This window comes from Plecotus auritus, assembly GCF_963455305.1.
Source record: "Plecotus auritus genome assembly, chromosome: 2".
Taxonomy (NCBI): Eukaryota; Metazoa; Chordata; class Mammalia; order Chiroptera; family Vespertilionidae; genus Plecotus; species Plecotus auritus.
In genome coordinates this window covers 154,684,744-154,710,207 of record NC_137771.1, presented here as the reverse complement: position 1 = coordinate 154,710,207, position 25,464 = coordinate 154,684,744, and the positions used below count along the sequence as shown (strand labels likewise).

Here is a 25,464-nt window from a genome sequence, read left to right as displayed (position 1 = left end):
TCTATATTTCTCTTTTGTGTAGTCTTCCTTGATACTCGTACCTGGAATTTAAGATCTTCCTCAGAACTCTTAATGACATTTGTCTCTCTCTTCTTCTCTGCATAGATTTTGCCTTCTCTTATATCATGATGCTGATATAGTGTCTAACTCATTGCACATAGTAGTTCTAGTAAATATTTACTAGGTAAAAAAATAGAAAAACAGAAAATAGATTACTTTATCTTTACACAAAACCTTTTTCCTGTGAGAATACTGAAGGAATCTCAGGTTCTAAAAGGGAATAGAATAGCACTGAAGAAAGATTGCAAACATTCTTAAAAGTGGGCAAGAATAGTTTAGAATCCTATACAATAAAAGGCTAATATGCAAATCTACCGAACAGAGGAACAACCGGTCGCTATGACGTGCACTGACCACCAGGGGGCAGACGCTCAACGCAGGAGCTGCCCCCTGGTGGTCAGTGCACTCCCACAGAGGGAGCACTGCTCAGGCACAAGCCGGGCTCACAGCTGGCGAGCAAGTGCAGCGGAGGTGGCAGGAGCCTCTCCCACCTCCACATCAGTCAGACATCCCCCGAGGGCTCCCAGACTACGAGAGAGCGCAGGCCAAGGTGAGGGACCCCCTCACTGGAGTTCTGGTTTCAATATATGCTAATAACTAAAAATATATAACTTAAGCATATAAAAACCATGCTTGTTATGGTTAGAATGTTCACATATTCAACTAGGAAAAGGTAAATAAAACCACAAACACATAACAGACTCAGGAAATGAGTTACTCTCATAGAGGGTACTAAATCATCTTTAAAACAGTTTAAAAATATTAATTATAGAGAGATATTCAAATCTGATACACAAGAGTTACTGACACTAGTGACAAAGAAAAACAATTTGTAGTGCATGAACATTTTTAGAAAGTAAATACCTCCACTGAGGTAGCATTTTCTCCAAGTGTACAAAAATACATTTTTTTTCTAGGATCAATTAATTGTGGAAAGCTAAACCACTGACCTAAAATAAAGGAAAATACAGCTTTTCTAGTTTATGATTAAACTAGAATTGGTTGTTAATTTTTTTATTTTTATAGCTGTCAGGTTGAGATCATCAATTTATGAAAATAACTCATACTTTAAAATTCATTAGGAATTCATAATACAAGTTCCCTGCTTTGTTACAATAATGATAGTCTTTGATTATAAGAATTTTCTGTTATGCTTAAATAATTTATTTGTTTGTGGTGATAAGTTTGTTAATACTGATAGTATTAAGCAAGAATGTTGCTAAAATAATTATAATCCATTGAATAATATAAATGGCTTATTTCCTAATATTTTCATGAACTGGACTTTGATTGGGTTTCAGTAAACTTGCAAAATTAATTGGGGAAAGTATAATTAAAACCAAACTTCTATCACTTATGGTTGTATAGAAAATATTTTAAGATATCTAGTAATATAAAAAAGTAAATGTTATTATTTCCTAATGATTTAAAGCAAATCCATCCTGAATTCAAGTTCCCACATAAAGATGTGCAATTTGAAGCCAAACGTTTTCCTTGTAAAGAGAGACAATAACATTCTTCAAAAGTCAATTTCAACGAATAGTTAAGCAGCAAAAAGTCAAATGTCACTTCTGACCTACTGTTATTTTTTTAGAACAAACACATTTCTTAGTAGCCCTGCCATGTGCTGGGTTAGCATTGCACCCTCCAGCACTTTTAATCCTCATAACAATCTTACATGGTTGGTATTCATTCCATTGCACAATGAAGCTAAGTAATTTTCCCAAGTCCCATGTCAGTGAACAGCTGAGTTAGATTTAGTCTTATCTTGGGTCCAACTGAGTCCAAAGCCCATGCTTTTGAGATAAAGTGACAGCTCAAAAAAAAAAAAAAAAAAAAAAAGGCAATCCACTTAAATTTTCTACAAGAAAACCTTTAAGTTTCTGCTTATACATATTAATCTCAAGGAAGCATTAGTGAGCATTTTGCAGCTGACAATTTAGAGGCAAGAATAAGGGTGTTGCCGAAACTGGTTTGGCTCAGTGGATAGAGCGTCGGCCTGCGGACTGAAGGGTCCCGGGTTCGATTCCGGTCAAGGGCATGTACCTTGGTTGCGGGCACATCCCCAGTGGGAGGTGTGCAGGAGGCAGCTGATCGATGTTTCTCTCTCATCGATGTTTCTAGCTCTCTATCCCTCTCCCTTCCTCTCTGTAAAATATCAATAAAATATATTAAAAAAAAAAAAAAGAATAAGGGTGTTTATCAGCATTCCAAAGTAAAAGTTCTAAACTACTTTTTGACAGCCACATTATAAACTCGAATGTATGAAATATTTTATTACAACAGAAATAATTGGTAAAAAATTCTATGATTTTGATGATTGGGTAAAACTCATTAAAAAGAGACATACCTGGGACACCTTGACCATTAATAAGACATATTTTAACAGCCTTATTAGAAAAATTTATCTAAATTCTCTAAAAAGGGAAACTCAGTTACTAATAAAGAAAGGCAACACCCATCATTTTAACAGGAACAACTAAACTATCCACCCTGAAAATGTGGTCATTCTTTAAGGGTTCACTTCACCAAATGAACTGAAAGATGAGCTGTATGCTTCATCAAATGGCAAGACTGACTGAACGCTATAGAGTTTTCTATTTAAAAAGAAGACAGGGGCTGCTCATTTCAAACTTTTCTCTATTGTCTCTTTTATAATACTAGAGGTCCGGTGCATAAAAATTGTGCACTCTGGTGGGTAGAGGGAAGTCCCTCAGCCCGGCCAGTACCCTCTCGCAGTCTGGCAGCCCTCAGGGGATGTCCGACTGATGGCTTAGGTCCTGATCTGCCCAGATTGGGGCTGGGCTGGCCGGACCCCACCCATGCATGAATTCATGCACTGGGCCTCTAGTCTATTTATAAAAGAGAAGGGATTGGACCAACTTGAAGAATAATTCACCCCCCAAAATTTTATATATGTGTGAAATTAAACAAATTAATTTGTCATTTTAGAAACAGCATAAAGCTTTCCAACATAAGAGATATCATCATGCTGTGCCTGATTCTGAGAACACAATCTGGCAAAGTCTATAGAGTAGTCCTCAAAGGAGTCTAAATAATTTAACCCTCATTAGAAAATAGTAACAAAAAAATCTTGAAATAGAAATGATTTTTGAAACCCAATATTTGCTCTACATGGTAAAGAAAATTTCAGTGGTGCTATCTCCCGTTCTTGTACCTTGTCTCAAGATTATAAAATTTGCCCTAGCTGGTATGGCTCAGTGGATAGAATGTCAGCCTACAGACTGAAGGGTCTCAGGTTCAATTATGGTCAAGGATACATTCCCAGGTTGCGGGTTCGATCCCCAGTAGGGGGGTTGCAGGGGGCAGCCAATCAATGATTTTCTCTCATCATTTATGTTTCTATCTCTCTCTCCCTCTCCCTTCCTCTCTAAAATCAATAAAAGTTAAAAAAAATTTTTAAAAGAATATAAAATTTTATTTCTTTGATTCTGACCTCATTAATATTCAAACTGAAGGCAATATATCCACATTGGGCATTCTTTTCTTAGGATTTCTATAGTCTCAATGGCAAAAAGTGAATTATTAAATCATAGGATGGCTAATATTCTATAGGATTTGCCCTTTCATTGATAAGGATAAACCCACTTTCAATTTTCAGTAGAACTATAGAAGAATACATAGGTTCTTATGCCTTCAGGACAATTTTTTAAAACTCTCAGAGGTAAATGTATGTGTGTGTTTATACACAAATACGCAAACATACTCTAGATATACACATTGCTAGATGTTTTAAATGTATTTTATTGTGCACTCAAGATTATTGAATTTTTATCACATTTTTCTTTTTCTTTTTTAAGTACTATTTCTTAAGTGCTTCCCATGTGCCAGGTACTGTATCAGGCACTTAGCCTAATTACCTCACTTAATCACCACAATCTCATAACATAGAATTATCCCATATTAAGAGGAAAACACAAAATTTCAGAGAGGTTAAATGATTGCCCAAATTCCTTCAATTAAAAAGAGCTAGAACTAGAATTTATGCCTGTTCCTCTGAATCCACAGATATCTAAGAATGTTCCTTTCCCCTAATCACAAGAAAGGATAAGCTATCAAACAAAGCTTTTATATACTCCTAGGTTTTTACACCATCCTAACCACACAGGCCTAGTAGCAATGTTTTATAATACCTGTGGAGCTAATCAAATCAATATTGGCTCAGGAGTTCTATGTGCCTAGTAATTTTCTGGAAGACTTAGGAGCCAATAAAGCAATGTACAATAAATATGATGTCAGGTGGGGTACCTGAGAAAACTCCTAGTATACAATTGTCTGCATTCTTTCTAGAATGATTCTTGAAAGTGATCTTAAGTGGAGGTATTTGGGTACTAAAATCTAGTAAAATTATTGTATTCTACAGGAAAAAGCAAAGCACCATTTTCTCATTATTTTTGTAATATCAAATTTAACAACATTTGTTAAAGTTCTATAACCTATTAAACATAAATAAGAAATTATTATTAGTATCATCATTCCTCTCTTCTCTAATCCTGGATGCAAACTAAGGATGGTCCAGTCTATAGTAATTTTAATTCATTTTAAAACTACTTATAAAAACAGTAATGTAAAAAACCTCACTACAGGGTGGAAAAAGTCCTAATATTCAAAACATCAAGAAACTCTTGAATTATATCAATTCCTCATTCCTTAAAATTTGTCAGAGATAGTGTATCACAGGTCAAAGTGTTCCACATAATAACAAAAGGATTCACGGTTAAACACTTTTACGTGTTAAACAGACACATTTACTACAGAACTTCTTGGAAGCTAAATATACTGTGTGTACTCTGTCTCTCTAGAAGAGTTATAAATAGAATTATTTATATCCTATCTAATAAAAGAGTAATATGCAAATCACTCCAACACACAATATGGCAGCCCCCATGTGGTCAAAGATGGTTGCCCCCATGTGGACACAAGATGGCTGCCACAAGATGGCCAGCAGGGGAGGGCAGTTGGGAGGGACCAGGCCTGCAGGGGAGGGCAGTTGGGGTTTCCCAGGACAGCAAGGAAGGGCAGTTGGGGGTGACCGGGCTAGCAGGGGAGGGCAGTTAGGGGCAACCAGGCTGGCAAGGGAGGGCAGTTAGGGGTAACCAGGCTGGCAAGGGAGGGCAGTTAGGGGCAATCGGGCTGGCAGGGGAGCAGTTAGGCATCGATCAGGCTGGCAGGGGAGTGGTTAGGGGGTGATCAGGCTGGCAGGCAGAAGCAGTTAGGGGCAATCATGCTGGCAGGCAGGCAAGTGGTTGAAGCCACCAGTCCTGGATTGTGCCCACCGGGATAGGGCCTAAATGGGCATCTGGATATCCCTCGAGGGGTCCCAGATTGGAGAGGGTGCAGGCTGGGCTGAGGGACACACACCCCACCCCACTCCGTGCACGAATTTCATGCACCAGGCCTCTAGTTATTAGATATTATAGTAAAAATATGCACTATGCCTCCCTATCAGCCTTCCCTTATCATACTCTCTTAAAAGGCCATTCTTACCCTATGACATGAGGGTTGCCCATGTGACATGTCTTGGCTAAGGAAACATAAGAGGTAGTGCCACTTACAAGCAGCAGTTTTAAGAGCCTCCATTCTACCACCATCTCTTTCTCCTCTGTCACAATATTTGTACTTCCCAAAGAAACTGCTCCTTCAGCTCTGGTCCAGGAACAAAGAGGACAAGGAGCAGAGTGGCAGTAGACTCATCAGAAACATAAACATGGTAAGAAATGTTCACTGCTACGAATCACTAAGATTTGGGAACTCTTTGGATAATGAAACATAACTTTGCCTAAGCTGAATGATACATAGCATGTCTTCTAGATTTATTGGACCCTGGCATCCTTTTGTCACAAAACATTTTCCAGGATTTGTTTCCTAAATTATTCCTAATTTTGAATGGTATCTTTTCTATTTCTTAATACTGCATTTAAGAGGAACATCTATGGAAGCTGGAAACATATGGTATTAGATAATTGATCTTCTTAACTGTTATCAGCAACTTGAATTTCTGCTTATAGTCAATAAAAATATTTTCTTGAAATAATCTGATTACATTCAGAAATCAAAGATTAAAAGTAAAGTCTGTTGTACTAATGGTGAATAACAATTTAGTTTTCTGAACAGGTCAGATGGTATCCTACTTTACTTTTCATATATGTATTCATGTTTAGCAAATTCAGAATACTGATAAAAATTGAATTTTCTTTAAACCTCACTATGCTCAACTCACTGATTGAAATTTAAGTATCAATATTCAAATATTCTATAGTATATTTTGCTGATTCAGTAAAACCATAATCAACTGTATCCTAACTGGCATTCTTAAATCCAGAATGTGTTTTTCTAACTTAATTTTGTCTTAAAGGATAGCATAGAAATGAGGAAAAATAATAATTAAATCCAAATCTTCTCATTGGCATTAAGATTTTGTTGGGTATTAAAAATCACAGTAAACACACATTCAAGCTAAGTTGTATAAATTTTTACTATGTGTACAATCCTATACAATGATGTTCAGAGGAAAGGGTCAGAGGCCTTATATTTATACTCACATATTAAAAACAATGTTCAGTAAAGCATCAAACAGACTGTCAAATTACAGTGGTAAGGTTAGGGAGAGGTGGGGGAATTAAGAGATCAACTGAAGGACTTATATGCATGCATATAAGAGTAACCAACGGATGCAAAACATTGGGGGGTGAGGGCATGTATGGGAGTGGGGTGGCGGGGGGAGCAATGGTAAGATATGTACACATATAATACCTTAATAAAAAAAATCAAAAAACAAAAACAAAATAAACATACTGAAAACAAAAAAAATAAAAATAAAAAATAAAAACAATGTTCAATCATATAGTTACTAAAACAAGAAGCTAACACAGATATTCTAGACAGATTTAATAAGCTAACAAATAAAAATACTTAAAAACAGAAAATACTTAAGATTAATTTTCAATTAACGATAATTAAAAAATAAGTTCATGCCCTGAAAATGGAACTAAACTATATTTTCTATATATGTTCATTTTAATTTACATCAAATTCCCCGGTCTTATAAATCATCAATTCACCATAAAGTATTAGGTATCAATAGAGTAATCATACATTTTATTCTCAAATGAGAAGACTAAATGCATTAAGTAACCACTACTAAAAGTAATCTTAGTATGTTATTGCTATATTTTACCCCATTAAAAATTTTTCCTAAAGAAACAACTTTGAAATAACTTATCTATAAGAGGACAGTTGTAGTATTTGTGAGTTTAAGAATTTGATATAATTTGTCACATGTATGTATTTTGCAATCTCAACTTTTTCTTCATTGTGTGATTTTCATCCTCAAAACAATTTCATAATGTTGTTATACATACCTCTATTGTTTTTAATAGCTAAAAAAAAAAAAGAACACTTCCACAATACATTGACACTGACAACCTAAGGCAGTATAAAAAATAGCTTTCGGGGAAGAGAGCAATTTAATATTTAGAAATATAATTTCTAGATATTCAGGACTTAAATAAATCAACTTTTCACCAAAAGTACATTACTGTGGAGAAACAAATTAGAGACTCTGAAACAGTTAACTTATATAGATTCATGATTTTAAAGAAAAATTTAACTTACTTGATGGAGATTAAAATGTCACTTTTAATAATATAATGAAATTGACAAGGAACAATAACACAATTATCACACTTCCCTGATCAATAAGGAAAGGGAATCCATCAGATAAGAAAAAGTTGAGATCAGCTCTGAGGGCATGTAGTCCTTGGCTGCTTGAGGTAAGTAAGGAAAGTGGCACCTGCAGTGCTGTTCTTACCGGTCAGGTCAAGACTTTCCATTGTGATTTCAATGGAACATCAGAACTCCCAGCTTCCTTGATGCAGCAGGATTCTGTGAAAGAGCCATAGCAAACTGGTAAAAAGGTGAGCCACGAAGGCCTTTCAAACAAAGCTAACACGTATTGACCTTTATCAAAATAATCCCCCCAAAATAAAGTAAGGACCAAACCATCAAAACCAACTTATTTAAAATCTCTATGTTAACACTATTTAGAAAAAGCAGACTAAAGTATTTTTGTCAACTTTAACAAAACACAAAAAAGTCATTAAAATTACTCAAGGGAAATTCTCAGATAAAAGTTACAGAGACAAAGAATTATAGACAACCACCTCTCAGCTTTTTGGCTAAAATCAAGTGTAGAATTACAGTCAAATCCCCTGAAAAAACATGATGTTATACTGGCATCCTGACTAGTTCTTTTAAATTATTTTAAATGACTGGCCCAAACCAACCAGATAGACTATGGTTCGGATATTAATATCTTACAACTTATCTTTTTTATGTTTTAAAGATAAGGAGCAGAGCAAGATAATGAGTGGGGAGATACAAATAGAGAAAAGCTGGTAATAAAAAATTACATTCTACCTACAAGTGACGTAGCAAAAGGGTGTCCAACAAATTAATAAACATTTTACATTATACTGCAAATATAAACATACACCTAAATTGTGTCATTTTTAAGAATTAAGTTCAGTTTCTCTGTGAGACATTCATTTAGTTTCTGGGGTGCTTCAATTATACTAAATTCACACTCAACTAAGACAATTTACTGCCCCCTGCAGATTATGACAATATCTTTCTTTATGATCAGTACACTGTCACACACTAGAAATCAGGCATCACTTATCCTCTTACAGCTTTATCAAAACTGTTAACTCATTTTATGGCTCGGCTGAAGTTGTTCCCTAATTAGTCTCTGTGATATGAAAGAACTGGCTCTTATACATTAAATATAAAAAATGTGTAATGACTGGCTTCCGGTCAAGATGGCCATGTAGATGAATGCAGTACTTGCATCCTCCCACAACCACAATCAAAATTACAAATACACTACAGAACAACCATCATTGAGAGCCACCTGAAATCTGGCTGAATAGAAGTCCTACAACTAAGGATATACTAGTAAAGATGAAATCACATCGAAGCTTTGAGGTAGAAAGTAAAAATTGGGAGAATTTTGGATTTCTCAGCGGCTGAGGTCCCCCCTGAGGAGCAAGGGGACCCAGCGCCACACCAGACCCCAAGCCCAGGGTTTCAGTAGCCGGAAGATAAGTCCCCCATACATTCTAGCTATAAAAACCAGCGAGAATTGAGGTTGAGGGAGATGAAGGGCTGCTGGAGTCCCAGGCATTCCTCTTAAAGGGTCCCCACAGAGACTAACTTGGGCTCACTCCCTCTGAGCTCCACTGCTGGGGGCAGCAGCTTGAAAGGCACCAGGGACATACCTGGAAGAACTAAGTTGTCTGGCATGAGGGTGAGAGCTGTAGGGGCAGCTTTTTCTCAGACGGAAGTGCTGGCAGAGGCCACTGCTCCTTTTCTGAGGCAGGTGGGCACCATATCTGAGTCTCTATCAACCTGGCTATCACTGTTTACCCAACCCAAGCTGTTTCCAAGAGATTTTCCATACAAATGGCCTATCTTGGCTCATGCTTCACACTGTCCTTAAATGATTAAAATAAGCAGCAACTGGCCACAGTGAGTTTTGCACCTCTCATTAAATGACCCCAAGCTGGCTCTAGTGGCAGTCAGCCTTGGTTTGCAGCTTGGCCTCTCCTGGGTACCTTCAAACCCAGCACAAGTAGCAGCCATCTGCAGATAACTTTGTAGCTCATTGCAGAGTGGCCCTAAGCAGGGCACAGGTGGTGGCTGACGATGGCCTGCACCTCCCAGGAGGCCCCAGAGCCAGCACACTGGGTGGACAGCTTCAACCACATTGAAGTACCACTCAACCACCTCCACAAGCAACACACAAGGGGAGGACTGAGCAGGCATCAGAGCACTACTGAAGTACATCCTGCTCTCCATGGGGTGGAACCCTGCCCAGCTGATCCTCCACAGTGGTTGTAGCCATTTCTTGCAGTCAATCGGTCTGGGGGATAAATCCCTCCCATTAATGTGGCAACAGCAATCAAGGTTCAACTATAACAGGAGGGTGTACACAGCCCACATGGGGATGAGGGGATAGGAGGGCAGGAACACCTGGTGTGCCCAGCTTGGGTGAATGGGAGGTTGTGCCACTAAACCCCACAAGATAACTACTACATTAGATGACTCTACCAAGCCCAGGAGACACAGCAGCTCTACCTAATACATAGAAACAAATGCAGAAGCTGCCTAAATGAGGGGATAAGAAAGAAACATATCCCAAATGAAAGAACAGATTAAAACTCCAGAAAAAGAACTAAACAAAATGGGAGGCAAGCAATCTACTAGATGCAGAATTCAAAACACTGGTTATAGGATTCTTATTGAACTTGGAGAATAGAAGAACCTAGAACTTCAACAGCATGAAAAAGGACATGCAAACCATGAAGAAGAACCAGTCAGAAATGAAGGATACACTAACAGAAATGAAGAATAATTTACAGGGAATCAACAGTACAGTAGATGAAGCTGACAATCATATCAGTAATTTGGAATATAAAGAAGCAAAAAACACCCAATCACAACAGCAGAAAGTAAAAAGAATCCCAAAACATAAGGATAGTGTAAGGAGCCTATGGGATAACATTTGCATCATGAGGTGGCCAGAAAGATAAGAGATAGAGCAAGAAATTGAAAACCTATTTGAAAAAAAAATAATGACAGAAAACTTCCCTAACTTTGTGAAGGAAATAGACATACAAGTCCAGGGAGTATAGAGTCCCAAACAAGATGAACCCAAAAAGACCCACACCATGATACATCGTAATTAAATGCAAGAGTTAATGAAAAAGAGAGAATCTTAAACACAGCAAGAGAAAAGCAGTTACCTACCAGGAAGCTCCCATAAGGCTGTCAGCTGATTTCTCAGCAGAAACTTTGCAGGCCAGAAGGGAGTGGCAAGAAATATTCAAAGTGATGAAAAGGAAGGACCTACAACAAGAATACTCAACCCAGCAAAGGTATCATTTAGAATCAAAGGACATATAAATAAAGAGTTTCCCAGACAAGAAAAAGCCAAACCAATTATAGGAAATGTTAAAGTGTCTTTCTTAAGAAGAAGAAAAAAAATAAAAATATGAACAATAAAATGACAATAAAGACAAATCTATCAACAACTGAATCTTAAAAAAAATAAATAAATAAATGAACAAGCAGAAACAGATTCATAGATACAGAGAACATTTTTATGGTTGCCAGATGGGAGGGGTTATGGGTGAAAAGGATAAAGGGATTAAGAAGTATAAATTGGTAGTTACAGAATAGTCATTGGGATGTAAAGTACAGCATAGGAAATATAATCAATAGTATTCTAGTAACTACTAGTATGTATGGTGTCAGATGGGTACAAGATTTATTGGAATGATCACTTAGTAAGATAATGATTACTGGTTGTATACCTGAAATTAATATAATATTGCATGTAGACTGTGATTGAAAAATAAAAATTTCTTTAAAAATAGAATAAAAATATAGCCTTCGCCAGGTGTCTCAGTTGGTTGGAGCATAATCCTGTACACCAACAATTCTGGAGATTCGATTCCTGGTCAGGGCACATACCTCGGTTGTGGGTTTGATCCCCAGTCAGGGCATGTACTGGAGGCAACTGATGGATGTTTCTTTCTCAGATCAATGTTTCTTTCTCTCTCTCTCTAATCAATAAAAACATATTCTCGCCCTAACCGGTTTGGCTCAGTGGATAGAGCGTCGGCCTGTGGACTGAAAGGTCCCAGGTTCGATTCCGGTCAAGGGCATGTACCTTGGTTGCGGGCACATCCCCAATAGGAGGTGTGCAGGAGGCAGCTGATTAATGTTTCTCTCTCATCGATGTTTCTAACTCTCTATCCCTCTCTCTTCCTCTCTGTAAAAAATCAATTAAAATATATTTTCTTAAAAAAATATTCTCAGGCAATGATTAAAAAAATAAACAATAAAAAAATAAAAACAAAAAAACAAAGGTTTCGTGAGTCATCTGAGTAATCGTATCTAGAGTTAGATGATTCAGTTGTCGCCCAGGGCTACTAAAGAAAACAGCTGGAAAGAATGAATATTAAATATTAAATGCTCTCATGTAGCTTCACATGAGATACTACTCATTCATCCGTATTTTTTAAAACAAAGGCATGGATGAAAGAATAAATTCAGATCTTTGAAGCTAACAACAAAGGACACATATGAATACTTTCAAGTTAAATAATTATGTTTTTAGTAATAAGGAACCATGTAAAAATATATTCTTAATTAAAAAATAAGCAACTAATATTAAAAATGCTGTTGTAAGAAATTATATGTACTATCATATATTCATTTGCATACTTTTTTCTTCATATAAATCCATAAAAGCCAGTATTGAGAAGAATCATTAAAATAAATGGGTAAAAATTGTTAAGTAAAAAATGACTATAAATAACTATCAGGTAAATAAATTGGTATAAACTAAAAATTCAATATAATCCATACTGCCAAAATTGGGAGAGGAGGTTCTACTATTAATTTTAACAGTATGGTTTAATTATTTTGGTTCAAAAATTGGTTTTGTTTTTAGTCGAAGAAGTGAATACATGCTATATGAGAAATGACATATCCTACATACTGAATGCACTTCTTTTAGGATCAAAAATAAACTCTCAAATAATCTTCAGGTACCCTTATAGATCATTTGTTTCTATAATCAGATATATACCTCCAAAATGGATCAGAACTATACCTTAGTCTGATTACTGTTCAATAATTTATCACCTGTGATGAGTGGGGAGGGAGAGGGAGGAGGTTGCCTATGCTATGGCCAATATGGGTTTTAAAATTCTTAGGATAACAAAGAAATCGTGTTGGACTTCACTGACTAGGAGAGAGAAGCCAGGGAGTCAGCCACACAGCAGGGTTGATTTCAAGGCTGAAGACCCTGCTGAGACAGACTCCCTTTGATAGCAAACTTAGAAACTCCAAATTTAACCTTTTACAAATGCCACATGAGTAGCTTCAGAAATGCTGTTTCAGCATAAGCTGTTCTGCAATTAAGTTACAAGTACTTCAGAAAGTATTTTGATTGATGGAAATGGATGGCTGTATGACATGTCACGAGGGCAGATGTGTGTGGGGCAACAGGGAAAGATGCCTAAAGTGTGAACACAACCCTGCAAAATAGTGATTTGAATGTCCCCTTTGACCAAAGCCAGGGCAGATTTTCACTCTTCTCTGTGTTCTCTGGGTCCCACTTTGACTTCATCTCAACCCCTACTCTCACCATCCACATAGGACCTTGAAATCCTGACTCCCCATGACTTAGTTCCCACTGTCTCATTAAAAACCTGTTCCCTCTTCTTTCACAAAGCTTCTATGTCCTACCCAGGCCACTGAGTCCCACAGGATGCACAGCTGACTAAGACTGATCTGGCACGGCCCAGGATTCCCTCTGAAAAACTTCATCATGGCAGGTCGGACAGCCACCTCTTAAATATCTATTATTTGCCTCTTACACAAATAGGTTTTTCAGGTGCTCTTATCTTAAAGATCTGGCCTAAGCAACCACTGAAATATTCCAAAAGCAACTGGCTTTCTGGCACAGCTTATACAGTGCCCCTTGAGGTGCTATGTGTTGAAAAGCTAATAATACTGAAAAAGGTGAGGTGCTACTTCTTACAATGAGGCAGACTCCCAATTAATTGAGCTAATGTCCAATATAACATTCAAAGTCACATCATGGCAAAATCCCCTTCTATGCCAACACTGTAGGTTTTGCACCCTGATGTCACAACTACCTAGTTAGTGCAGAAGGGACTCCAAGGCAACCAGGTTGCCCACTTACATGGAATAATATTTAATCCCCATGAATGACTGCTTTTCTGATGTTTTCATCAATTCTCTGGGTAATAAATTAAGCTTTAACTAACTCATTTTCATACATAACCCTAATTCAATCAAGCTCAATAAAATTCATTCCAGACCGCAATTATTTGCTAAGGAACAATTACATTCAAATGAAAAAAAAAATTGCTGGGCATGATACAAGGCACAATAAAGATGCTTCTCCATTTATGGAACCAGAAACAATAACAAAAATGGCCAAACTGCTACAAGAAAGGGAAATAAAATGTTTTCCTCATCCTCCTGAAAATAGGTACTCGTGCTTTTCCACCTGAAGAAAACAAAGTGGAGCACCCAAGAAAGCAAATTTTAAAATTATTACTTTCAATTTAGGTTTATGCTTTGAAAGAGGCTGCATTTCTAATCTAAGAGTCAGCATGACCTCTGAGAGCCAAAACAAGGCCAAGTCACAAATAACAATCTTAATATCCAATCTTTCACTAGCTGCCTCCATTTTCCCAACAATTAGATATTCCAATCTCCACTTTACAATGTAGGTTTTCATAAGCATAAAACTGCTTCTTCACATGAACACAATTCTTATATGTTCCTCAATTTACTTTTTTATAAACTATATATTTACAAATAAAATTTTAACATATTTGTAGTAAAAAAAAAATTATCATTATTTAACTAAAGTCTTCCCCTGTCCTGTGTGTATAGAAGGTCCTCACCCACCCCACTATACTCTATATTTCTTTAATCTCCTCAATTGTAGCATCAGGTGCATTATACAATAATATGGTACTGAAAATGCATACCAGTTATTAATGCAATTCTGATCCACCACAGGGCAAGGAATGTTTTTCCTAGAAATGATAAGCTGATAGTCTGGCCTCCTGTCAAATCATTTTCTCAAATATAATATCTTCATATAGATCAAGATAACTGTAGGGAGATATATATGCATATGTACACACATAGATAGGGTGTCCCAAAAATGTATACACACACTTCAAATAATTATAAAGGCAGTGTTTATTAAAATACATTTCATTTTCAAAATTGAGTTATCAACTGTTAAAGTATGTATACAATTTTTGGGACACCCTGTATATACACATATACACATAGACATTATATAAATACACATATGTACATATGCTTTTTAACAAAAGCATTTATTTTTATTAATACTTGCTAAGACAGTGACAAAGAAAGCATGAATAAAGAAGATAACATTTGTTAAAATCACCCACCCTGCCTATCTTTATAGTTAAAGCTTAAATCATAGCTATTTCACAGGAATTTTTGGCCAAGCACCAATCTTTCACTGAAATTACAAGTCTTGACTGTACAGAATGAAAACCTCTTAAAAGAAAATGCAAATCTGAAGTACTTCTCTATTACCTTTCCACCCCCACTGTTGCATTTCCTCATGACCCAGAGTCTTTCAGTTAGGAAACCTTAAACAAAGCAATAAAAGGCAAAACAAGTCTTAAGTGTTCCCTAGATATCCAACAGCACACCAAAGTAACTACTAAGTCATTCCAGATTTGTCCATCTGTTTGGACTTTCCAGTAAGGCGTTAGAAAGCACTAGCAAGCAGACAGAAAACTCTAGCATTGTTTGGCATGGTCTTACATTACTCAATACTGACCAATTGAAAAAGTATGCTTTAAAAACTACCTACCACCTATTTGTGACCTGGCCTTGTTTGGTTCTCAGAGGTCATGCAAACAGATACAACCTTTTACAGTTTGAGAACTTTATTAAAGGACTACTATGTATTAACAATGCAAAAGGCATTATATGAGTTGCTGTTTTCTGGAAGCTATGATCTAGTTAGGTAATCACATATATACATACATGTTATTTAATATTAAACAGAAATAAATAATGTCAAAATAGTAAGCAAAGAATTTTTTTAAAAGTTAGAATGCACAGGGGAATGTTTATGCAGGAAATGAACAAAGCTGGAACCTGAAGCACTGGTGGCAATGGGATGGTGGGAGAGAGGACAGAGGATGGTGTTACAAGCACAGGCACAGACAGGATAAGTCAAGCTTCAATACTGGAAAGCAGCTAAAAGGGGAAAAAGGCAGATCTGGTTGAAGTGCAAGGTTCATGTCAGAAAATGGAACATGAATTGTGGGTAATGCAATTTGCTCTTTTTTTTTTTTTCCTCTCCATGGTCTCATAAATAGCACAATACAATTAACAACAAAGCATACTGATCTTGGATCCACACCCACATCCACCATTTACTACCCTTCAATTGTGAGCCAATTGCTGACATTTTCTGAAAAATTGGGATAACAATTCCTACACCTCTAAAGGGTGCCTCAAATTATTAGAAGATACACTGAGTGGCCAGATTATTATGACCACCCCATCAGTACTTTGTTGGTCCACCTTTTGCCTTCAATACTACGGTGATTCTTCTTGGCATCGACGCCACCAGATGTTGAAAGGTGATGCGAGGAATCTGGCGCCATGCCTGATGAATAGCACTGTCCAGTTCTGTGAGATTTGATGGTTGTGGAACCAGCTGCCTGATGGCTCTTTTAACTTCGTCCCACAAATGCTCAATTGGATTGATATCTGGTAATTGTGGGGGCCACCTAAGCAAGGTAAAGTCTCCCTCATGTTCTTGAAACCACTCCTGCACAATACGAGCACCGTGACATGGCACATTGTCTTGTTGGAAGAAGCCATCTCCATTGGGATACGCCATCAACATGATAGGATGAACTTGATCAGCAACGATACTTAGGTATGTTGTGCTATTCAGACGTTATTCCACACGAATTAAAGGGCCCAAATCATGCCAGGAAAACATGCCTCAAACCATAACATTGCCTCCACCAGCTTAAAGGGTTGTACTCATGCATGTGGGGTGCATGCTTTCATGCTGTTTCCGTGAAATTCTCACTCTGCCATCTGCATGATGCAACTGGAAATGTGATTCATCGGACCACGACTTTTTTCCAATGCTCGACTATCCAATCCTTGTGTTCCTGTGCGAATTGGAGATGTTTTATCTTGGTAACTGCAGACAGCAAAGGTGTTTGAACAGGCCTTTGGCTTCCATATCCCATATGATGCAGTGTATGGCTAATTTGCCTACAAACGTCAGGTGGTCATAATAATCTGGCCACTTGGTGTATTTTAAATACAAAAGGCTTGGTATACAGTAAATGCTTAATAACTGTTAGTACTCTCACTGGAGTTAAAGCTAAGCAACAGAAAAACATTTAATAAAGCATCTCACACCCGTCAGAATGGCTATCATCAACAAATCAACAAATGACAAGTGCAGGAGAGGATGTGGAGAAAAAGAAACCCTAGTGCACTGCTGGTGGGAATGCAGACTGGTGCAGCCACTGTAGAGAACAGTATGGGGTTTCCTCAAAAAACTAATAATGGAACTCCCATTTGACCCAGTAATACCACTTCTAGGAATATATCCCAAGAAACTAGAAACACCAATCAGAAAGGATATATGCACCCCTATGTTCATAGCAGCACAATTTACAATAGCTAAGATTTGGAAACAGCCTAAGTGCCCGTCAGCAGATGAGTGGATTAGAAAACTATGGTACATCTACACAATGGAATACTATGCTCCTGTAAAAAGGAAGGAACTTCTACCATTTGCAACTGCATGGATGGACCTGGAGAACATTATGCTAAGCGAAGTAAGTCAGTTGGAGAAAGATAAATATCACACGATCTCACTCATTTGTGGAATATAATGAACAACATAAACTGATGAACAAAAACAGATCCAGAGACAGAGAAGCATAGATCAGACCGTCAAACCTCAGAGGGAAGGCAGGAGAGGGTGGGGGTAAGGGGGACAGATCAACCAAAGGACTTGTATGCATGCATATAAGCATAACCAATGGACACAGACACCAGGGGAATGAGGGCATGAGTGGGGGTTTGCGGGAGGGAGGGAGGTGGGCAATGGGGCAAAAGGACACATATGTAATATATTAATCAATAAAGAAAATTTTTTAAAAAAGGCACATTGGGCCCTAACCAGGTTTGGGTCAGTGGATAGAGCATCAGCCTGCGGACTAAAGGGTCCAAGGTTCGATTCTGGTCAAGGGCATGTACCTTGCTTGCAGGCACATCCCCAGTAGGGGGTGTGCAAGAGGCAGCTGATCGATGCTTCTCTCCCGTCGATGTTTCTAACTCTCTATCCCTCTCCCTTCCTCTCTGTAAAAAATCAATAAAATATATATTTTTTAAACAGGTACATTGGGAACACATTGAAGTTTGCCTTGAATATTCTCAGCATTTGGATAAGTGAATTGCAACTTTAAATGGTGTTTCACTGCTTTAGTTTAGGTGGTTTTAACATGTTTAATTCTGACAGTCTGAGAAGCCGTTTCTTACTCCTACCAATTTCAAGGTGCATTAGATAATTTGATAATATGGATATTTTACTATAATGCTTATTAGCCATAATATTGTTGTTTCAGGGACCATAGTGCAACCATGAATTTCTGCAGTTTCCGTAAGTAGAGGTGGGAAATGAGTAGGCATTAGTCCAGTCAGATGGCTTGGCAGGGAGGCTCTGAATGCCTCTTTTATACTCCTGTTAACTGTATAAATGTGCCTTTGACCTTCTCAGTCAGGGGAAATTGCACATTTAAGGCAGAAGGAGTTTCACTTCCAGGAAGAATAAAAAACATGTTTGCCAGCAGCTACATCAAGGAATACCCGACAAGAAACCGCCAGGTACTTTGGGAAGATTCATTAGTCCCATCAAGCCACTGAGCACTGAGTTAGAAAAGAAGGTTAGGATAATCCAGCCCTGTGGGATATCTCACCTATGGGTAACCATGGTTAGCCCAAGTAAACTCTGGCCTACACACTTTAGGATTAGCCTATTCCTTCAGAAATAGATTCTGCAAATGAAACCCACTAGAGGAATCTCAAGACCACCTTGTTGTCTGAGGTAAGAAAGGGTTCCTTTGGCTCCTTTCACACCAGCAAAAATTTACAATATACAGAAAATCTCTCTTATTTAAACTAGTCCAAAATCATTTGATAAAAAAGGAAGTCAGACATTAGCAATTTATATAGTTTTAACTGGAAAATATTCTGTTCTAAGAAGTAAAAAATACTAGTCTTTCTCTTTTTCCCTTTAGTAGGTTGCATGGATACACTTAAATATTAACATAAATATAATTTAACTTTTTGTAATGTTATTAAAAAACACTTGTATAAAAATTGTAATATCCAGGAAGAATTCCTGTCCTTTTAGGTATGCCTAAAGTATTTCTAGCAAATATCTTAGCAGAAATACTCTTGCTTCAAAAGTATGTTAACTGCAAGAATCCTATATAATAAAAGCCTACTATGCAAATCAACCGAACTGTGAAACGACCAGCAGAATGACTGGTCGCTATGACGTGCACTGACCACCAGGGGCAGACACTCAATGCAGGAGCTGCCCCCAACCCACAGGCCCTGACCGGAGGCGGTGGCGGAGAGTGGGAGGTGGGGCTGGCGAGTGGGTGGAGCCAGGCCGGCCAAGGCAGGTGCCAGTATGGCCTCCCCACCGACTGCCTTGCTGGTTGTCAAACAGAGGGAGGCGACTGGCGGCGGCAGCAGGAGGCGGAGCCCGTTAGCGGGTGGCACCAGGCCAGCCAAGGCGGGTGCCAGTGGAGGCCCCACAATCGCCCCACCAGTTGCCCCACTGATCAGCCCTGATCACTGGCCAGGCCTAGGGACCCTATCTGTGCATGAATTTCGTGCACCAGGCCTCTAGTATGATATATCTTTCAGAGACTACAAAACAGCTACAAGTCATCTAGATTTCATTGTATAAGGTTCCAAAAAACACAGGTTCTGTCCCATGAACACTCAACTACTCAACAAAGACTCAACGAACACACAGAAATGTGTGACATGAACATTTAAAATTAGAAGAAAAGCAGTATAGTATTGGTTATAAGCAAAATTAAAGCTGGGGTTTTGTGTCCTCAAACTTTCTTCACAAGTCTTCTCCCTTTCCCCAAAGACTCTTCATATCACCCCAGCCAGTTAGTTTCACTCCACCATCCTCCATATCAAAGGCAGCTTTTAAAAAAATGATTGAGCCCTGGCCAGTATGGGTCAGTGGTTAGAGTGTTGGTCTGTGCACCAAAGGGACTCAGGTTTGATTCCCAATCAAGGACACATACCTGGGTTGCAGGTTCAATCCCAGGCTCTGGTTGAGGGGAGGGAGGATTGGGAGTAAGTGCGGGAGACAACTAATGAATGTCTCTCTCTCTCTCTCTCTCTCTCTCTCTCTCTCTCTATCTCTGCCCCACCCTCTTCCCTTCCACTCTCTCTAAAATAATCAATGAAGAATGGGTGAGGATGAAAAAACAACAATTAAATAAATAACTGAAAGTTTACAGTATTAACTGGGAAGTAAAATTTGCATGCTACCAGGCATTATGTTTAAGTAAAAAATCTGTAACTGCAGAACAATCAGAGTAGGTAACATGAAAGCACATCCACAGATTTCTAAGTAAGCTACCTCATCTTTATATGTTTATTAGAGGCCCAGTGCACGGGGGTGTGGCCTGCAGGAATGGCCCATTGTGGGAGCACCGTGGACCCGCCCTCTGAGCAGTGCACCCACTGTGGGAGTGCACTGACCACCAGGGGACAGCTCCTGCATTGAACATCTGCCCCCTGGTGGTCAGTGCATGTCATAGCAACTGGTCGAGCAGTCATTCTTTTTTTTTTCTTTTTTTTAAATATATTTTATTGATTTTTCACAGAGAGGAAGGGAGAGGAATAGAGAGTTAGAAACATCGATGAGAGAGAAACATCGATCAGCTGCCTCCTGCACACCTCCCACTGGGGACGTGTCCGCAACCAAGGTACGTGCCCTTGACCGGAATTGAACCTGGGACTCTTCAGTCCGCAGGCCGACGCTCTATCCACTGAACCAAACCGGTTTCGGCTCGAGCAGTCATTCTGATCGTTCCGCCGTTCAGTCACTGGGCTTTTATTATATTGGATATCACTGAAAGCTAATGCCTATAGTTCAAACTCAGTAGCATCAACTGGAATGACTAAAAGTCTGAAAGCAGAGAATAGGAGATGCCTACCTCAATTGAAAGTCTATAAAATGACATATTGCAATGTAAGTCAGTAGACTGAAGCATACAAAAAGAAATCAGACTTTGTAGAATTAAGCTGTCCAAAAAAAGAGGACAACCCATTTTACCTGGTGCTGTTTGTGTCATGTGAGATCAGAAAGAACTCAAAGTGCCTCTAGATCAGATCATTGAAAAAATATGGACATGGCTAAGAACCCTGTCAGGGGCAGAATGGTTGAAGAAAATGAAAATGTTATTCTGGAAAAGTAACATTTGGCATCTTATGAGGAAGAGTCACAGGTGGGGTCCAGCCAGGGGGCAAGGGATGCGGGAGGTTAGCCAGCCGGCCCCGCCCCGGATCGGCCGGGGGGAGGGTCCATGGGCAGTTGGCCAGCCAAACTCCCAGTTGAGGGGACAATTTGCATATTAGGCTTTTATTATATAGGATGGAGTAGCTGTATTTACTCTGATACATTTGTTTTAACTAATAAGAACTTGTAGGAGCCTCAGAAAGTTTCCACAAATGATATTTCCCATGAATCGTTCTCGACCCAGACTACAAAACACAATCACAAGAGACACTTTTTAAATACAAATGCCCAGCCACTTCATAGTACATTAAAACCACTGACATGAGAATAATCTGTAGGGTCTCTCAGGCATCATGGTACTAAAAGCTTCTCAGGTGATTCCAAGGTGCAACCCGGCTTGAGAACCACTATGGATACACACATACACACATACACACATACACACACACACACACACACACACACACACGACTGAAGTGATAGAAATTAGTGTTAAAAATTGCTAGTGCTTATGGCTCAGGAGCTCAGGTGGTTAAAACACAGGGTTAAAATAGCTATAAGGTAATAATGAATCTGACTGGTTAGGTTTATTTTCTTTTATAGAAAGAACAAGATGCCCCGTGCACAAAATTCGTGCACGAGGGGTGGGAGGGGGGGTGTCCCTCAGCCAAGCCTGCACCCTCTCCAATCTGGGACCCCTCGAGGGATGTCTGACTGCCTTCTCACAATCCAGGACTGCTGACTCCCAACCGCTTGCCTGCCTGTCTGCCTGATTGCCCCTAACTGCTTCTGCCTGCCAGCATGATCACCCCCTAACCACTCCCCTGCCAGCCTGATCGACGCCTAACTGCTCCCCTGCCAGCCTGGTCACCTCCAACTGCCCTCCCCTGCAGGCCTGGTCCCCCCCCACAACTGCCCTCCCCTGCAGGCCTGGTATCCCCCCCCAACTGCCCTCCCCTGCTGGCCTGGTCACCCCTAACTTCCCTCCCTTGCCAGTCTGGTCATCACTAACTGCCCTCCCCTGCTGGCCTGATTGTCCCTAACTGCCCTCCCATGCAGGCCTGGTCCCCCCCAACTGCCCTCCCCTGCAGGCCTGGGTCCCCCCCAACTGCTCTCCCCTGCAGGCCTGGTCGCCCCCAACTGCCCTCCCCTGCTGGCCATCTTGCGGCGGCCATCTTGTGTCCACATGGGGGCAGCCATCTTGTGTGTTAGAGTGATGGTCAATTTGCGTATTACCTCTTTATTATATAGGATGTATCCCTACCCTGATGGGCCTCCCACCAGTTTATGCCATACATGTGAATAGATCTATGTAAAAAAGATTATCTCAATACAAGCAATGCAGAGTTGTCTTCAAATTCATGTAGCAGTGAGGAGATTCAGTCAAGCTTTTTCCTATATCCTCTCCCATATCTTTCAGCTACAAACATGTTTTGCAACACAGCTGATGAATATTAAGGATGCATCTGTGGCTACAAGAGAAGGGCAGAATTTCCCTATATGCCCTGTAGGCTGCACCCAGATGTATGCCACAATCACTACTAAATAAATGGAACACATTAGACACTAAATTGTGCATTTGTTAGTGACCATTTATAAACCCTAAAACAAGAAGTTTTCTCATATAAAAAATAGTACAGCAATGTATTCCATGACCCAAAGTTAATGGTATTGGCTACTGTCTTAAACACACTACCAATAAATAGTGTGAGTGGGTGGTGGATGAACTAGGTGGTGACAAGTTAGCCCTCTAGTGGCAAAATATTTACATATTAACATTTTTTTTTCAAATTTTTATTAAGGTATTATATGTGTACATATCTTACCATTGCCCCCCCCACCCCACTCCCATACATGCCCTCACCCCCCAATGTCTTGCATCCATTGGTTACTCTTATATGCATGCATACAAGTCCTTCAGTTGATCTCTTATTTCCCCCACCTCTCCCTAACCTTACCGCTGTAATTAGACAGTCTGTTTGATGCTTTACTGCCTCTGTAACTATCTTTTTGTTCATCAGTTTATAATGTTTTTCATTATCCCTAAATGAGTGAGATCATGTGGTATTTTTCTTTCATTGACTGGCTTATTTCACTTAGCATAATGTTCTCAAATTCCATCCAGGTGCCTACAAATGGTAGTAATTCCTTCTTTTTTATGGCAGCATAGTATTCCATTGTGTAGATGTACCATAGTTTTCTGATCCAGTCATCTGCTGACGGGCACCTAGGCTGTTTCCAAATCTTAGCTATTGTAAATTGTGCTGCTATGAACATAGGGGTGCATATATCCTTTCTGATTGGTGTTTCTGGTTTCTTAGGATATATTCCTAGGAGTGGGATTACTGGGTCAAATGGGAGTTCCATTTTCAGTTTTTTGAGGAAACTCCATACTGTTCTCCACAGTGGCTGCACCAGTCTGCATTCCCACCAGCAGTGCACGAGGGTTCCTTTTTCTCCGCATCCTCGCCAACACTTGTCGTTTGTTGATTTGTTGATGATAGCCATTCATTAAATGAGTTACCTTCCCTAATTTATTTGGCACAGGGTTAAATAGACAAAAAAATCATTCCATAATGCTGCCCAACATCATATGCAAAATTAGTACTAACTACTGTCTTTCATAATGTTTTGGTTTCTTAGTCTGTATATTAATAGTTGGTCCTAATATGCAGAAGTACTAGTAAGTTGTCATAGATCCGAATACTGTTCAAATAAACAGGCATAAAAGTTTTTTACTTTGTTTCCTTTTGGTTTTGGTTTGTTTCCTCCTCTTTAGCAATTAATTTGCATTACAGCTTCTTTTGTGAAGAGGGGGTGCTAAGGGACGAAGCTACTGAGTAAGTGGGAAACTTAACTACTCAGATCACCCAAAGCACACAGCCTCAGCTCTGTAAACTGCTTATCAGGGGGAAAAATGCTTAACTACCCTAGAAATTGCAAGCTTCCCTGGAGCTCAGATCAAAGTAAACACTTCACAATTATGAAGAAATCCAAACACATTTTTTCAAGTAGAAAAGATCAAGGAAGTAAAAATGTTGTTTTTGAGACGCACAGTAGTTTCCTATCTAGAATTTTTCTAGACAAAAAAAAGATTATTCCCTCAGGTGCTAATGCATGTCATAAAAGCTTCTAATTTCTCATTGGTAGGTTCCCATTTTATACTAATACAAACTAGACAAACAAACCCTGAAGCTCAGTTTTCAAAGCAAAACAAAATAAATTACACCTCGGGACCAAAGAAAGACCCTAAAATCAGTGACTGTCAAATATTTGATGCCGTGTCTATTTTTGGTGTTGGTTCAGTTTCAAAATGGACCCTAATGTTCTGTGAATTTTATTAATTATATCATAGTATTCACTGCAATAACTACCGATTTTTTGTTAAACCAAAACTAAATGGAAATAACACAATAAACCCTAAAACAATAAGTTTTCTCATATAAAAAATAGTACAGCCCTAGCTGGTTTGGCTCAGTGGATAGAGCATCAGCTACGGACTGAAGGGCCCGGGGTTCAATTCCAGCCAAGGGCACATACCTAGGTTGCAGGATCAATCCCCAGTAGGGGGCGTGCAGGAGGCAGCCAATCAATGATTCTCTCTCATCATGGATGTTTCTATCTCTCTCTCCCTCTTCCTTTCTCTCTGAAATCAATAAAAATATATTTTAAAAAAATAACAATAGTACATATAGGACAGAAATAAGAAAAAAAATAATTTCTCTAACCTCCTTTTTCACTGGGGGGCTTCCAGTGACTAGTTTTATATTTTGACATCTGAGCTGGGAGGTATTTTATTTATGAAGAAATTGATTAATATGCTTTATTTTCATTCCAATATAAGAAAAAGGAGAAAGCAAATACCTGTTAAAAACACTTTATTTGCACAAGCACACAAATTTCATTTATACTAAGCAACTATTTAATAGCTTTATTAAAAAACATGGAGCCCTTTATATCTTTCTTTACTGTCAAAAATTGTTAGTGACCATTTATAACTTTGATTTTTTAAAATATGAAGCCCTCTAGTGGCAAAATATTTACTTATTAACATTTAAAGAAAAACATTAAATGAGTTCCCTTTATTTTCTCACAATAAATCAAAGTAATTATTGTATTCTTGTTATGGATCATTTTAAATAATCTAGTAAGTGTCCTCTTCAAAATAATATCAAAAT

The 25,464-nt window shown here is 38.7% G+C and overlaps 1 protein-coding gene across 9 annotated transcripts in view; it reads right to left on the bottom strand.

The window, feature by feature from the left end:
• BBX (BBX high mobility group box domain containing) overlaps nt 1–25,464 on the bottom strand; it is a 318,462-nt gene that overhangs the window by 181,294 nt on the left and 111,704 nt on the right. For all 9 annotated transcript variants that reach the window (XM_080656467.1, XM_080656468.1, XM_080656461.1 and 6 more), the window contains one exon: nt 7,892–7,965. The gene's annotated coding sequence lies outside the window, so the exon portion shown is untranslated. The remainder of the gene's footprint in view (nt 1–7,891; nt 7,966–25,464) is intronic.